Source organism: Amblyomma americanum, chromosome 11 (genome assembly GCF_052857255.1).
Source record: "Amblyomma americanum isolate KBUSLIRL-KWMA chromosome 11, ASM5285725v1, whole genome shotgun sequence".
Classification (NCBI taxonomy): Eukaryota; Metazoa; Arthropoda; class Arachnida; order Ixodida; family Ixodidae; genus Amblyomma; species Amblyomma americanum.
Genome location: NC_135507.1, coordinates 53,935,483 through 53,952,697, shown reverse-complemented (window position 1 = coordinate 53,952,697; position 17,215 = coordinate 53,935,483). Strand labels below are relative to the sequence as shown.

The window sequence follows — 17,215 nt, the reverse complement described above, 5'->3', positions numbered from 1 at the left end:
ATTTTGTTTTATTATGGTGCGAAGGTTTTTTTTTTGGTCTACAAGGCCTGGCCATTCGTGTTGCTTCCCCTAAAGTCATCACTTGTAGTGTGGAAAGTACATTCTGTGTAAGCATGGGTTTTTCACATCTGTGATACTTACACCAAAAAATGTTCAGGTTTTGGTGCAATCTGTGCAGTTGACTTCATTGCTGGGTAATCTCCTCATCTAGATTCACACCATGTTAAGGTTTATTGTGCCGTTAATACCTTTCTGAGCACTACCAGAGGCCACAAAGAGTATCTGTTTTGTTTACTTCTTGAGGTGACCTTTATTGTCGGACTACTGTAGAGGGCGCTGTTTGCGAGAGGTCTGGAAAACAGGGATGCTGACGAAATCGGCACTGTGAACATACAGGATCTTTAACCAGGAAATTGCCAAAGAAAATATCTATGATAATTGTAGGGGAAGCTCTTTGTTGTTTGAAGCCAGGACGGGAGTTTTGCGGACTGAGACATATAGAGTCAAGTACCACGAGATAGACACGTGCGTTGCGTGCGGAGAGGAGGAGGAAACGGCTGAACACTGGATACTTTCATGTAAAGGGTTTCACCCTACAGTGAAAAGCAGCGGGGCTGGTTTATCCAAGGCATTGGGGTTTAAGGACAGTGAAGGGAAAGTAGACTTTAAGCGGGTAGAAGTAACCAAGCAAAGGTTATCTGATTGGTGGCTAAAATCAGGCCAAGAGTAAAATTTTATAAGTCATGGCTAGGTGGCTTGAGCCACAGTCCGATTTTAAGGGTTCAGTCTTATCCATCCATTCAGATCAATTACTGGTGTTTTCAAAGATTAAATGTCCTTGATAATTGTTCCAACCTTGTGGTCATTCCCACTTTGTTCTCCCGGTGACCACTGAGTAGGTGTTTTTGTTCGGAGTGCCGGAAAAAAGAATTTAAGCTGTCAAGTTCAAGGAAACTTGTATGGCTGTACCTGGGGGGGGGGGGGGGGGGGGCGCTATTCATAGCAAGTATTTTCTTGAATGAAGCCTGCAGTTCCCTGGGTAAATTGTCGCCACACACTGAGCAGCAAATAACTCTCACAGTAGTTCCTGCACTTGTGAGCTTGTTATGTTAGAAACTTCCTGGAAATAATTCCTCCAGCAAAGAACAAAAAATCTTTTTTTTTTGCTGGATGGTATGGAAATATTATTGCCACTCTGTACTGTACTCGAGGAACAGTCTCAAGAGATAACTGTGTTATGACGAGCCTTGTACGTCTTATGCGTTAATTTCCATTTTTATGCGTTGAAAAGTTGTCTCGTTCTAAGCAGAAACTTTTACCAGAGGGAAGCACGAGTCCCTGATCATAGGTGTGTATTGATGTTTTCATTGAGCGTAAAGGAAAGTCATGTTGTCTACAGGCGGGAAAAAATATTATGGCAGAGACGCTGAATAGAGTTGCATAGCCTGGATTAAGCTGTGGATCTGTTGACAAAATAGCAAGTTCTTTAATTTACTGTGAGGGTTCTTCCTTGCCTATAGTTGTAGTCATATGTGAACACAGTTTGCCGGAGTTGCGTTCTCAACCTGGCTGCTGGACAGGCCTGTGTACAGCAAGTGTTTGCGAACATTCATGAAACATTCATCATCACTTCGTTTCGTCTGCAGTCAGAACTGTTATACTGCTTGGGAAGCACTGCTGTTTGGTGGCCTTTCTTGTGGTCCGTATTCTGATGTGCTGAGGGTGGAAGCTTACTGGGTTGGTTGCATGCGGCCATGCTGGAAGGTGTTTTGCATAGGTTTGAGCACAGCTTGTGGGGTACAGTATCGTACTTCTCACGTGTATAAAATGGAAGGAGAAAGTTTATTGTTTGTGCCGTCTGTGCACTTGGAAGAACGGCTAATGATGGCATGCATCTCATTTGATCAGGTTACAGGAGAGAGGGGGGGGGGGGGGGGGGGCAGTTAGTGTGTGGTTCTGGCCGATGTCCGGCATGGTCATCACTAACCTACTTCTCTGTGAGGGGCAGTTCTCGAGCTCACCTTTCTTTTTTTTTTTTTGCCATTGTTACCATCACTGTTGATGCAGGAGACATTCTATGCCGGTACTGTATACAGGTGAGGGTGGATATCTTGTTGGACACGGGTGTTCCGGGACCGTTTTGCTGCAATGATTTTATTTTTATTAATGAATGATTTGCGGGCAACTCTCTAGGTGTTATAGACTGGCGAACTTAGGTCTCCTGTGTATTGTTTGTGAGTAGTGTCGTTCCTTGCTTGAAAGTGAACGTCTGGTGGAAACTTCGCCATTAGTTGACCACGAAGGGTGGCTCTGCTGGTACTGCCAGAGGGAATGTATGGCTTGATGTTGGTGTTAAGCGAAGAAAAAAAAAGTAGGCTTCACGTGGAGGGTGTTCAAGTTTGTCTAGAATGAGGGAAATGGCTTTACGTGAAAGCTTGGTAGCGACATTTCTCGATTTTTCGAAGATTCCGCTAAAACCGGTGTTTGATGTCACACCGATCTGGCGCCGCCAAGGTTGGCCAGGCTGGCTGCCTTTCTGCGCTGGGCTGTGTTGATGCGCTACCTTGTTTCACTTTCATCCCCTCTGTTTCACGAGGACCTAGGTGTCGTCCACCTTTCCCCGAGTGCATCAACAATGGAACACGGTCCCTTGCCGGGAGTGAATTTGGCAATACGGTCAATGTGGAAAAGTTGTCAAGTTTTGAGGATGCATGTGTGTCTCTCACAAGTCTGGGCGAGTAGATGCGGCATTGCTCTGGCACTGTGCCGAAGCGGTCCTTTGCAGGGAGTGAATGCCGCTGAAGCTTTGGACGTGGCGACCCGATGGTGGGTTAGTTGTAAAATTTTGAGGACGCGTGTGACAGTCTTGGTGAGTTGATGCGATCGGATTTGAAAACTGTTGCGCAACAAAGGACACGTACGTGAGGACCCTGACTTACTTCCTTGGGCAGCTGTAGCATGGTCTGTGGCAGCCTTTGCCGGAGCTCGACGATGCGCGGTGATTAGAGAGTTTTAGTTTCACGTAGGTAGAGCACTTACGGGTGACTAGTGCGCATGCGCAGAACGCAAAGGGTATGCGCGAGTCTCATATAAAAAGAGTAAAATTTCATAAGTCGTGCCTAGGTGGCTTGAGCCACCGCCCGATTTAAACGGTTCAGCCGTATCCATCCATCCACCCATCCATCCGGCGTCTGTCGCGCGATTATTTGCAACTAAAAGGGTTAGGAATGACATGTGCGTATGCTACGTAGACTTCTCACGTTTGCGTACGTGAACTCTGTATGTACGGGAAACTAAAACTCTCTATTGAAGGGCGGGCAACAAGCGGGACTAGTTTACTGCCGGGCCGCTGTCTGCGGCGACCTTGAGAGAGCGCGGTCACCGTAGCCTGGGGTTTTGAAACGAGCAGTAGGCCACTGGGAGAGCGGCGGCTTCCGTGCCCGCCCGCCCCCTTGTCGATGAAGACGTAACGGGAAAAGTGCACGGGGCTCCGGGGGCGCCCTACCCCGGGTAGACGTTAACATGGAGCACGGGCGGGCACACGTCGGAACACACGCTCTCTGGACTGTTGCGGACAGGTGCAGAGAACTTGAGCTGCGGATTCTTGCACCGTGCCTTGCGCCAGGTTCTGCCAGGTTCGGGAGCAGCGAGAGAGAAGGGGGGGGGGGAGGGGGAAGTACCCAGAGATCACTGGACTTCGCCACGTTGCTTGCTGACCTGTTGCGGGCCACTGAACCTGGAGCAAGGCGCGGTGCCGAGAAGCGGCAGCTCTCTGCACCTCTCCGCAACCGTCCAGAGAGCGTGTGTTCCGACGTGTGACCGCATTGCACTGTAGACCATGTACGAGAGCGCACGAACCAAGACATATGCAGAAAACTCAAGCACTCCGCGTCCCTGTCTTCGTTCGTGTGCGCCCGTGCGTGGTCTGCAATGCCTCGCCTGTTCTTCGACACCCCCGCCGGACTTGACTTGCGGTTGAGCTTTGATCGCCAAGAACCTCCTTGGCCCGACGGCAAAGGCAGGCGCTGGGCAAGGCTCCCCTCCTCCTCCTCCTGGGAAGCGGTAGTCTTAGCGCCCTGCGCAATTACGCAACACAAATTGTGCGCCCCGCGCAACACGCTTCCTCCTCCCGTGGGCCCGCGCGATGCTCTGCTGCCTCTTGGGCGGCGAGAAGGCCTCGCCTGGCGGGGGGGCGCACGTGCTGCTTGGGCGAAAATGGCGGCGGGAGGGCGCCGACCCCTGCAGTCTCGGGGTGCGGCTATTCGAGTGGCGCTGCTGCTCCGGCGATGGCCTTAACGGGTACTTCGTTGGGTGTCGTAACCTGACTCCCTGAAACCTCGGGGCCAGGGCAGTTCTGGTCCTTTGCCGACATGTGCGCCCAAGGAGTGGTCGCTTTATCTGGAGGATCTCTCTGGTCACGTGCTCCTTGTAGTTGGCGTTAGTGACGCAGGCAGCAACATAGCCGACTGTTTGCCACACACACTGCTGTCCGGATAGACATCCCGCGTGCGATGAAATGCTACGGCCACCTTCGGTCATCTTTTCGATCGACCGCAGGGGGGAGGCGAGTATTTGGGTAAATGTATTCGTTTCCGCGATCTCAGCGTGAGAAGCGACGATGTCATATGTGCTGCGGGCCCCGACTGGTTAGCTCGCAGCTCCGAGCAGCGGCTGCAGTGGCTGCAGCTTGAGGCGGTAGCGTGCGCACTCGCCGTTAGCCTACTGGCAGCAAAGAACTCCAACCGTATCGGGGAAGTCCTTGATTGCGTGGCTAGCCGTCGGCGCCTTTGGTGCCGTCGCTGGTGTGCCTGTGTCGTCGTGCGCCTACCTTTACCGCGCTATCGTATAGGACACGCCAGCCGGCCGCTTGTGTGACGCATCTTCCGTCGTTCGGTCTCAGAACTAATGTTTATGAGGAAGGGGGAGACACGGTAACCTGCCTCAGTCGGGATGGGCATCCGCGAAGGCCGGAAAGGAGGCAGATAATTTCGATAGCGCGGGGTTCCTTTAGTCAGACCAAGCGTCTCGCAGCGAACAGAGTTGTCTCCGAGTAGAGTGCCGGTACATTCGAGGCACTGTGCCTCGAGTACAGTGCCGGCCCGATGGCCCATGGAGCGCACGCGAGTAGTACACCTACCTGCACGCTCGCTGCCTTCGCAGGCAGGTGCGTGCGGCGGCATCATCGCCCCACCGCCGTCGTATACGTATGGCCCGGTTTGATTCGCATCCTGTGCGCGTTTCCGCTCGGCGCCCGATCGACGGCCTGTTCGGTGCCCGATCGCTGCCTCCCATTTCGCTTGCCAAGCCGGCGGTGACGCCAACTGCGTCGCGTTCTCCCCCCGCCCCCGCGCTTCCTTCCCAACTGCGCTACGGTTTTCCCAGTCTTTTACCTCCCTTCTTCGTTGTCGCCAGCCATTCTGAGCACGGCACGTGGCTGCCCGTTAGACGCTCCGGAGATGCCCTTGGACGCTTCGTCGAGCGTCTCTTTCGCGAAGTGCCAAGCACGAGTGCAGAGCCGCAAGCCTGTGAGGGTCATAGCGGATTGCATGTTGTATAGTGTGTGGGCGTTCATATTCGAAGTTAATAGAGAGAGAAATATTTATTGTCACCAGTCAGAACCGCGCCGCAGAAGTCTTCGTCCGCAGCGTGTCTGTCCGTCGGCCGGGACCCCGAAGGTCACGGCACCAGACAGAGCTTGACTGATGATTTCACTTGGCACTGTACTGTTGGGGTGGTGTAGTGAGGCCTCCCAGGTTTCTATCGTGTGTGTGTGTGTGCCGTCGTACAATGCTTCGCAAGTCCACGCCCTGTGTACCATATGCGCTAGCTTATTGCAAAAACATTGCGGCTTGGAAAACTTTCCGGCGTATACCTTATTAAAGAGAGTGAAGGTTTTCATCTCGGTTCGTACGCGCCCACTCCTGTAACACGCCTCGCCCTGTTTCGAGCTTTCCAGTTCCACTGTTTAGTTGGCTCAATTCGGTGTTATCCGGGAGCGTGTACCGCTAGCCTTTGGGAGGTCTGTGTGTAGCTCTGCGTTCCTGTTGATGTGGCGTCTACTGTGTGCCACCCTCCCGTTGCGGCAACGGGACTGTCGTAACCGGCCCTTACGGCTTCTCCGTAATTGATGCTCAGGCAACGCTGTGCTGCCGTTGAAGGAGACGGCGCCAGTGCTTCCTTCTCTTGTCCGCGAAGTGTATGACGTCATCTTGGCCAGGTGATGCACCCAACTAAGCGCGGAGCTCGCGTGCTCTCTCTCTCTCCGTCGTGACTGGACTAATGCTACGTTTCTGACCTCCACCATTAATAGCCAGCAGGACGGGGCTAGTTGCCGCTGCTCCGTGCAACAGCGTGCCCGCGGTGTGCTCAAGACGTTCATTGGTGCTTGTCTTGAGCCTTTAGCCTCGCTGGTTCGCCCTTACATCCGGCTCCGTCGAATCTACGCGCGACATGACGGTGTGGTTTGCTCTAAACTTCGCACGTGTCCGGCAACTTGCTAAGGTGTAGTGGTTGAAGCTGCGAGGAAGGCGGTGGCTTCCACTGCTGTGCCCTCCCCCCTTGCACGTGGGTCGCAGGTCTGTCTGGAAGCCTACGGCTCGCGATCTCAGCTTCGCCACTCCGCTGCGAAAGAGCTGCCTGCGGGACGGTGGGTAGCGTTTTGTAATCTTATTTCCCCCCCTTTTTTTTCCTCCTTGGTGCATACACAACGGAGACTTCCTCTGGGGGGAAAAACCGGCTGCCTGCCTGCGAGCGCCGTTACTCGCAGGCGGATGCAAGCAGGCGCGGCGTTTCCGGTGCATTTGATGGGCTCACTGGCCTTGCCGGCCACGCCGGCTGTAGTGGGGGTGTTCCACCTCGAGGCCAACGTCGTAAGCTTTCTGCGTGCAGTAGCGTCGCTCACCCGCGCACGTTGCCTCCTGTAGCGGCAGTTAGCGCCTGCTGGTCTTGAGCGCCCCAACCTGGGTTGTATTCTCGGTGGCGAAAACGGAAATTGGTTGTGACGAAAAGGAAGTCTCCGGTTCCTTACAGACGTTTCTTTAGTCAGTCTATAGGTTGTCTATAGACTTACGTATACAGTCTGTAGACTCTTTCGACACACCCTATAGAACAGTCTGTATGCAATACAAAACCTGTAGACAGTCTACAGGCAATCGCTAGATTTATGGCCATACACTTTTAGTAGACCTTTGTCTATAGACTACGAGTAGACAAACGTAATTATCTATAGGAAGCCAGCACTATTAGAGGTCTGTAGACCATTTTTGTATGGGGTAACTGGCTCGCTCCCTCGATGGGCACCTGAACCCGCGTCGTGGGGGAAGGGCGGCGAATGAAAGGAGAACGAGAGAAAAAGAGGGGCCGTAGCGGCATCCGTTGAAAGGCGCCTCCGGGGCCCGGATTTTATACCACGCGCGGCGGGCGCAGGAGCCGAACGCCGCAACCACCGAGCCAACGCGGCTAGTCTTGACTGACAGGCAGGCGAACGCCGCCGACGGCGGAACCGAAATGGCCGCTGCGGGACTGCGGCTCCTTTCATTCCGTGGTGCCGTGAGTGGGCATCGTTGGCCAAGCGCTTTAGCGGCCTGAGTGAGACGACCACCAAAAGCAGGCCTGCTGAGGGCCACCCTGCCGCGCCTAGTGGACGGGCGAAATGGACGTCGTGCGCCGGCAGCGGAGCGTCGACGAGGTCGGCTTTGGTGGAAGCGTAAACCGTGCTCCTCCATGTGCACGCGACCAGGAGTCGTGCCGCGGCTGCCGCTTTCATGTGCCCGCAGCACGCGAGGCGCAGTTTGTGTGTGTGTGTGTGTGTGTGTGCGTGTGTGTGTGTGTGATAGAGCGCGATTGCCACCGACTGCCATTCCTCCTCCCCCGCTCTCGTCTTCCCTGTGTGCTTGCATTGTGTCATTGCTCCTCCCCGCGGCGTCCCTGGCGCCATCCATCGACGCGGGCCCTCCTCCGTGCCGGTGGCGTCCGCCTGGCTCGCCCGGAATCCAATTGTGCGTCGCGTGGCCTTGATTGGCAGCGGCGCCTGCGAGTCGCGACGGGCGGCTCGCGCTCCGCGGCGGACTGTTGGCTGCGGGTCACTTTGGACGGCCAGCTGTCGAGCGGAGGGGGAAAGGATGGCTAGCTATTCCGTGCTGCGATGCCTGGATTAGCGGATTCATTCGTGGGGGCGTTGTATCGTTGCGATTCCCCTTGAAGGGAAATTTTAAGTTTGCCTGTGTCGATGATTTCTCGCGTTTCAGCGACAAGGGCGCCACCATCGCAGAAGGCTGAGCTTGTATAATACCTCTGTCACACGGGCATTTCGAAGGCCCTCGAACCGATAGCCCATCGACTCAAAGGCGATCGAGTCAACGGAGCAGCGCGGAACTCCATCGAGATTTCGAGCGCTGCCCAAGGTTGCTGGCGTTGCTTCGAGCGGCGCCAAGCGCACTTTCGTACACGACACATTCACGGTACAAAAGCACTAAGAAACATTATTCGCCTAAACATTTAATGCAAGCAGTCTGGCACAATTTTAAAATTATTTTACAGACTGGTTTTAAGCGCATTAATTTTGCGTTGCGGTCTTTGTGTTGCTTGCGTACTTAGCGTTGACATGGCGGCGCCCTGCCCGCCCGATTCACAGCGATAACAGCTTCGTCGCTAATCCTCAAAGCAATATCGTGTTCTAAGCTGTTGTATTCGCCTTCGATTTGGCCATTCTTACCCTCGCACAAAGTTTCAAGAGACAACTAGCTATTGTTTTTCAGATATCAAGGCGATTTCCCAGGTCTTAGGCCTGACGAAGCAGCGCTCCGACGCAGTTGGACCGGCTTGGTTTTGGCTCGTCTTGTATTAGAGTGGCCACAGCAGTGTCTGCATCTGTCTGTCGCGTACGTGCAATTAAAAAGGTTTTAAACGACATGCGCATATGCGTGTATTTCAGCATTTAGTATACATTTATCAAATATTTTTGTTATTTCTGCAAAATCCAAAGTAGCGATTGTGGCGCCACACATCCGTGGCGTAAGACACGAGAACCATTTCAATGGGCATTGAGATTTGCCGTGCAGCAGCGACACAAGTCCTTCGAGTTCGATGGCTATTGAGAATTTCGAAGACCCACGACTCGATGGCCATTGAAACTCGCCGTGTGACAGGGGTATAAGACGGCGATCACGGAGTCCGTTTCGATGTAGTCGTCACGAATTTGAATCGAGCGTGTGCCTGTAAATGAACTCTTAATTTGCTGCTGGACAAACGCATCAAGGTTTCCAGCAAGGATGAGTGAATCGTTTTTACCGGGTACAAAAATTGGAGGGCGCTTTAACGGAGCTCCCATATAGGCCCCTGTATTCTGGGAGGGTATCGTCTGTAGCCGCGTTTACACGCACGCGACAGAAGTCGACTCCAGTCCGCTTTTTGAGGGAAAGAGCAGGCTCTGAGAAGGTAAGGCTTGACTCGTCCTCGATCTACTCTTCTTCCTCGACGTTTCTGCACTTTCCCACAAAAAGGGGATTGGAGTCGACTTCTGTCGCATTCGTGTAAACGCGGCCTATGCTTGTAAACGTATGGGGTTGGACTCCCGCTGGGGCCCAGCCTCCTGTTTGTCCAAGTTGGGCGCCCGCGCAGGATGTTAGAACAGGCGTAGGGACTGACATTTGACCTCGTGCGCATCTGTGCCACACGAAGTACGAAGAGTAATGAGCGGACACTGGAAAATCGGAGAAAAAAAGTAGCGGCGAAATTGATTTCGCGCGTTAATAAAAAACGACAATAAAAGGCCCAGTGAGGCGACCAGAGTGCGCCGACCCGCTGGTCTTTGCCGAGAGCACGTCTGGCGGCAGGCTGAGCTGTTGTGTTCGGCGGCTGCAGGAATTCGGCCCAGCCACGGGCCCAGCACCCTGCACCGACGGCCCACACAAGCGAACGGGGCCGCCGGTGGACGTATACTGGAGCTGAACTGCGATCACGTGTTCTTTACCGTATATAGTGGACAGGAGAGCGGTGGAGGTTGCTCATTAGCAGCAGCCGATGTCCTATACAGCCGTACGACTACGGCGGAAAGCTATGCGACTTTCGCACCAACCTCCGCTTTTGAAATTTCGTCTTGTTCCGGGAATCCCACTTACAAAGGTTTCTTTAGACAGTCTATAGACCGTTTATACACTCCCGTCTATAAAGTCTATAGACTCTCTATAGAGAAACCCTAGAGAACAGTCTATAGGCAATGCAAATCATATAGACTGTCTATCGACAATCTATAGATTTATCGCCATTCACCTTTAGTTCTCTTTTTTTCTATAGACTATGAATAGACAAATTTCTATAGGAAGGCGAAGAGTCTACAAGAAGTCTATGGACTGTCTATAGACCATTTTCATAAGGGCTAACCCGGGACCACCGGTCTTTCTGGGGGGCAAGAAAAGTGGGCCCCGCCCTCGCCGCTTGGATTAGCGCCGCGGGGCGGCTCGTCCGTGGCGTGGCCAGAGGCCGAACTGGACTCGTCGGTCGTCCGCGGTATCTTTTCGTCGACGCAGCTCGCGTGCATAGTGAATATACGCGGCGACAGCGAGTGAGCGCGATGATGAGTTCGTCTCGCGTATTCGGGCCGCGTTAATTAAATGGGTCGCCATGCATGGTCCCCGAGATTGGGCGCCTGTTGCGGGTGGCTGGGCGTTTATATGAGCCGCGCACGCGTTAGCTGCGGCATGAAGCGGCGCCCCTTGTGTCTCGGTCGCGTGCGCGGGGGGGTTTGACAGAGGGAGTCGTGCCGGCCGCGAACGCCAACGTCGCGCATAACTCGGGTAGGGAGGGCCCCGGTCTGATTTCACTCGATTTATGCACACACGCACACACACACTGTGGATAATAGCCGGCGAATCCCCGCGGGCAATTCATTGAGCGAGCCGCCTTAACGCGTGTGTATGAGAAAAGACCGGCGCGGCCTGTCTTTACGCTCAATCTCGGTGGGCGGTGTCCCGGTTTCCATATATGCGCCTGCAGTAAGGGGGGGGGGGGGGGGGGTTGTAAGATGCGTGCTGCGTGTGAGCCGACTGGTGCTTTATGTCGGGCTCCGCTGTCACCAGTCCAGCAAGGTCCGCTGGGGAACAGAGGTGACGGAGTCCTCTCCCCAGTGCCCCTGATAGTTCTTTGCCCGCTGCGCCTACCTTATCACCGCCGATGACCTGATATCATCTGCCCACGTGACTGTCTCGCCCACTGCTACGCGTTGCCGTAACTAGTTAGGCAGAAACATATTTTCTAGCGCTTAGTGAACACAAGGGACAAGAACACAAATACACAGGACGTACGCTAGCGTACGTCCTGTGTATTTGTGTTCTTGTCCCTTGTGTTCACTAAGCGCTAGCTAGCGTACGTCCTGTGTATTTGTGTTCTTGTCCCTTGTGTTCACTAAGCGCTAGAAAATATGTGTTACCGTAACTGTTAGGAACCACCGGTTGCTTGTCCTCTCTCTGCATTACGTCGAACTGCCCATCTCGGTTCGGATTCCCGCTCTGCTATCTTCCTGTTCCTCTGTGGTACACCTGTTTTCCTTTCCGTAGGTTACGGCGCTGTGCTCAGTGGAATGCCGAGCCAAGTGCGTACCCGTGGCCTTATGTTGCAGGTAGCCGGTGTTATTGCATGGACGCACTTAATTCACCCATGACGTCGCCGTTTCGTTGTTGAGTCGACAGAGGATCTGAATCTTTTCGTCCCCAGATGGAGCCGGGACGGTGACTCTGCCCGTGTTTTTCAGGAGAGGGATGCCACGCGTTCGCCATCTTTCTATGGCGCGAGCGCGCACTTTCCGTGTTTTGTTTCTGCATTGCCGGCGCGAAGCGGTTGTTCGACTTCATTCGCATTAGCGCGACATAAGGTTTTTTTTTTTTTAAACTCTCCTCGTCGAAGAAGTGAGGACAAGTGTGGTTTTTCGATACAAAATAGTTCGTTTGCGGCGGGGCGCCGTCGATTTCCCCCCTTCCTTTTTTTCATTATACCCTCGTTCCACGTATGCGTACCAGCCAACCCAACGGACCCAGCCTTCTAGCCCCGTGTTGATGATGCGCTGCCTGCGGCGGATCGGATACCACTGTATGTATAACCGCGGCCAGGACTCCGGGGGCGGGGAGCTGCTCCGTGCGAGGCCCGGATCGGTGCCTGAGAACAGCGTCTGTCGTCGGTGTACACTCAGCTCGTTTCCTGCTTATTTTCCCTTTCCCACCGCGCAGCGACGTAAACTGAAAAGACTAGACAACGGTTCTCAGAGGAGGACGTTGACGTCGCTTCTCTGCTCTTCGTTTCCGCCGAGTTCTGGAATCGACTCGTATCGGTTTTAAACTTGGCAGATTCGCCGGAGGCGTCCCCTATCTCCGCCGATAGCAATCCGGAGCGAGTGGCTAGGTAATTTTTCCTTCTCTCTTCCTTTTCTTTGCTTCTCGGCCCCAATAAAGTGGAGTGCGCACAGTTGTCGCCAACACAACTTCTCGAGGCATGCCCAGAGTTCCGGCGTTGGCGGTGTGGTCCTGTCGAGCCCATTCGCAATCTCTCGCTTGAGCCCCGTGGTGGAGGAAGCAGGAAAGGCGGTCGAAAGAAGCCCCGCCGTGTTTCAATCGATTACCGAAACGTCTCTCTCTCGTCACGGCGTCTTCAGCGGCCGCCGCTTTCTACCAGCCGCCTCGAGCTTTTGACTCTTTTTTTTCTCTCTCTCTCCTACGACGAACAGGGAAGAGACTGGCACTCGCTGTGAAGCGCCCGTCCACGAGGAGAGGCGAAAAAAGCGCGCACACAAATAGACGCAGATTTTAGGCGCATACGAGGCGGTCATCATCGTGGCTCCGTCCGTGTAATCGAGCTCCCGACGTGGCCTGATATGCGTGCGGCGGCCGCCTCTTTGTGGATGCTGGCCGTCGGCTGTTTTGTTTCCCTGTTGTGCGCCTCGGCTCTGTGGATTTCATCCTTGAGCGGCGTTGTAGCGCTAGAGCGGTGACAGCTCCGTAGCCGGCTGTGCAAATGGGCATTCCTCCACTTTCTGTCAGCGCCCCGTGTTTGTGGGATATCGTGTGGGTTGGCCTCGGCAGTGAGCACCGGGACAGACTGCACTAGGGCGCGCCAGTGGCCCAGTCTTAAGTGCAAACTCCCAAGGACCCTTCCTGGTCGCTCTTGGCGTAGGCCAGAACGGGCGTCGGAAAGGATCATGCATCTCCATGTTCCTGGTGCTGGCTCGCTTCCCCCTCTTGAGCCGACGGAGAGAATTTCAAGCCGTGGAGAGAACGGGTTGGGGGGGGGGGGGGGGGGGGTGCTGAAAGGACAGCTTAAACCGCGAAGTTCGGGGAATCTGAAAGAGCTGGAAGCCATGAAGAAGAGTCACCGAGAGCCCCGCGATTCTCCGATTGTTTGAAAACCGGACCCCCTTTTCCAACGCGAGCGCTCGCGCTCGCGCCCGTGCGCCGGCGCCGATGTCTAGCACGGACAGATATCGGCGCCTCGCCGAGGTTCGCTGGCGTCTCTTGCAGTGCGCATGCGCCGAACGGTGTCCAGCGTACGCCAAGGGCGCCGACCCTGGGTCCTTGGAGTTGGCGCTTTAACGCCTCCCTGAGTGTTGCTGCACCGGCATAGCAACCCCCTTTACGCGGCTCGAGTTTCCGAGTGTTACCACGTGCTCTGTCTGCATTCGCGCGTGCCCAACCGAGAACTGAGAAGCGCCTACGGCGCGCGCGATTATGCCTTCCTGGGGCCTGTTTCGGTCGGAGGCGCAGCGGCGTGCCGAGTTTTGGCTTCCCTTCATGTACAGCCTACCCCGCCGCCGACGCGCACTGCCTATGCGGACGCTGCCGAGATTGCGCAGTGCACACCGCGCGGGTTGTGGCGGCATGCGCGGATCCTCATGTCCTCGTCCTCAAGTTTCTCCGAGCGGTGGAGTGACTGCGGTGTTTGCCTTGCTTTGCGAGGCCGCAGTTCTCCAGGAAGAGAAGCGCAGAGGGAGCGAGGATGGCGACTTGAGACAAAGTAGAACTTGTACGCAGAATGTGTTTAGACTTCCCGAACAGGTGAGGAAACCTGACGGCTGGAAGGAGGCCCAGGGTGAGCCGGTTCCTCCTGCCTCGCCGATGGCTGGCGGCGACAGGTCGGCGGTGTCGTTCACCTCTCTGGGTGACCGGCTCTAGAAAGGTTGCTGGATAGGACTCGCAGGTGGGGCCGTGGGCTAAGCTGGGCGTTCGTGACGAATGAACTGATTAGGGAAACGATTTCACGAGTGTCAGGTGCAGGTGCATATCTGGCCTGTGATCTTGCCCGCATTGCCTCGCGGACTGCTTTGTTGGAAATTAGGTACCCTGGCGCAACACTCCAGCTCTGAAGATTGCAGGCGTGAGGCCCCGCTAGCCTCTTTCAGGCGACCAGGACCGTGGTGTTGGACTAAAGTTTCCCGTTTTCACCCCCAAAGTTTTCGTAGGGCGCCTTAACTGCGCTCAGAGCACAGAGGTCTTTGCCTCGACATTCCTCGCCTCCCCCCACCCCCGCCGGCATCCATTGGCCGCCACTCGTGGGGCGCGTGTGCCTAGTTGCGGCTTCTTTCTATGCGCGGGTCTCGCCGGATGCGCCTTGTGAACTCCGCCGATACCCTCCTTTTGTGCGCCCCGGAGAAGAAGCTCGCGCGCGCGCTCAGAGGCTTTCGCCTAGGAAGGGGGACTCCCCCCCCCCCTCCCTCTTTTTCTTCTTTCATTCCTTTCTGTCCCGCTGCTGCTGGCTTTGTTCCTCACGTCGGCCCTCTCTTGTTGCACCCGTGCGCGGTTCTCGGATTGCTTCTCTGTCGTTCGTAGTCGTCGCTGTCTGCTGCTGCGTCCGCACCGCGCATTCAGTGGGGACGCGTCGGCCGGCCGACCGTGTGCGTGCTACCAGGCGGACTCCGGGACGTCGCGGACGACAGGGAGATGTACCTGCCGTCGGCCAAGTTCGCCGTCACGGCCTCGGGCGCCCTCGTGCCCGTTGTCCCTCGCCGCACCGTCTGTCCCTCGGTAACCGTGCCTTGCTTTTTCTGTGTTTTCAGTGCCGCTTCGAAGGAGGAGGCGCCCTCCAACCAGTGTCGTTGGTGGTCAGTTGCTTTGTACATACCTGCTGGCCACGTGCAGTACCACGCTAGCAGGTGCGCAAGTCGTCCGACCGCAAAGCCATCGGTTGGAGGATCCTCCTTGGAAGCGGCGTTTGCCGTTTCGTTCTCGAAGTTGTGTCCCACTGTACGGTCTCACTGCCTGGGGCCTGCGTGAGCGCCTTGTTGACCCTGACCTGGTTAACTCTGCCCCTCTCCGTCCCAGGACTTTCCTCGTCATTGGTTTGTATGTAGGTGCGTGCGCACGAATCGGCTCGCAGGGCACGTACTGTTTCCAAGCATTGCGCACGTGCCGCAGGTGCACTGGTCTCTGCGGGACGTCGTTCTTTCCGTGGCGGTTGCCCTCCTGGAACCGCTGCGGTCGAGCTTGTCGGTTGGCTTCCTTGTTTGCTGTTGGGCCGAGTTTGCCAGCCCGCCCCCCGCTTGCGCAATATGGCGTTCTTCCTCAGACCTAAGTGCCCCTCGGTCTAGAAAGCGTAATCGGTTCGACGGAAGTGTAGGGTCTTGGACGCACAAAAATGCACCTTTGTACACAATAGACGGAGCAGTGCGCCGTTATGACCCTCTGATGCATACGGGCCTCTATGAGGATACGCCCTACTACAAAATTCGTCTGATGATACATTTTTTAGGGCAACTGCGCGAGAGGCGTGGTCGAAATGGAGGGAAACGGGACGAAGGCTGCCCTTTCGTCCACGTGTTTCGTGCTGTTTTCCCCACTTTCGCAATCGCTTGTTGCGTGCCACTGGCCGCATGGATCATCATTCATTGGTAGTTCCATTCATAAAATCTTTATTGACAAGGATGGCTCAAGGCCTACGCGGGGGAAAAGGGGAAGGGTAGACACGTCACCTCATATCAGCAGAGGCCCGCGTGCATGAGAGTTTAGATAGATCGGTGCACGCTTGTGGTCGTTGAACGGCGTGGTCTCGGAAGCGTCATTGATTGGGGCTCGAAACTTCCCCTGCCGCGCAAAAAAAAAAGACGCAGGCGGTAACGTGTGAGGACTGTTTTGGGCGGCACGCTCAAAGGCCACCAAGCAAAGCTATCTCTTTGTCATTGAGAGTGGCTGACGGTTTGCTAACACACCTCGGCTCATGACTGATGTGGAAAGCTTCCATTACTTTTCGCGTGGTCTGATCGCAGTGCGTGTAAAGGCGCTTTTGTGCTACGCCATGCAGCTGTGATTTTTTCTTTTTTCATTACTTCACACTTTTCGCAGTGGCTTACCAAGTATGAAAGTTCCTTTTTATTGTGTAGATTATGTCTGTGCTCCTGCCACCTTTTATTTAAGCAGCGTCCCGTCTGCCCGATCCACCGGGCTCCGCAGGAGAGTGCAGTTTGGTATACAACCCCTTTGCGACAAGCTTGTCTCTGTGCCTTTTTTTTTTCGATGGTTCCCTCTCCCTTTGGATCGCCGGGCATAACTGCTTTAGTTTGATGGGAGCTGATATAGCTACATTTACTCCATATTGCCCAGTCCAGAGTTGTTGCCTGTCGTCGCAGTCATTCCGCTGGGTGAGGGAGTGGGTGGGCCTTTCTCCAGTTGCGTTCTGCGCATGCGCACATCATCGTCCGCCACTCTGGAGGGCCGGCCTTGCAGAATGGCGAACGAGAGAGCACGCGGACTGCTTCTCGGGCGTCCTTGAGTAACGCTGTCAACGTACTTCCCTACAGGCGTGTACGGATCGGCCACCTACTCTGGCTTGGCGAAGCCAGCACTGCTCCCAGCTATTCCCGAAAGTAAAAGCAAGAGATGAAGGGATTTTTTTCCCCATCGTGTTCGTTTTCCGGAAGGCAAATTTGAAGTTGCCGCTGGCAACCGCTGCAGGGGCGCGCTGCTCGAAAGAGGTCGGGCTATGTCTTATCGGGTGTCCACCCGTTGTAAAGGGTCTGGCCACGACGTCATCATCATCGTCGTAAGAAAAGGGTAGTCACTTGAAAAAGTAGCCTATGCAAATCTTGTCCAATGTCTCTAAAAGAAAGTAGTCGCTGGAAAAGAAATCCAGTGGCTCCAGAAAAAGGCCCATTCCTTGGCCCAAGTTCTTGACCACGTGTCACTCTGTTGCCAGGGTCCACTTTTTCCAGCGTAAGCACTGCGAGTTCGGGGCAACTACCGCC

At 54.9% G+C, this 17,215-nt stretch overlaps 1 protein-coding gene across 10 annotated transcripts in view; it reads left to right on the top strand.

Moving 5' to 3' along the window:
- The window catches only part of heph (polypyrimidine tract-binding protein 1 heph), a 145,147-nt gene that overhangs the window by 12,006 nt on the left and 115,926 nt on the right, over positions 1 to 17,215 (top strand). The gene's annotated exons all lie outside the window — the stretch shown is intronic.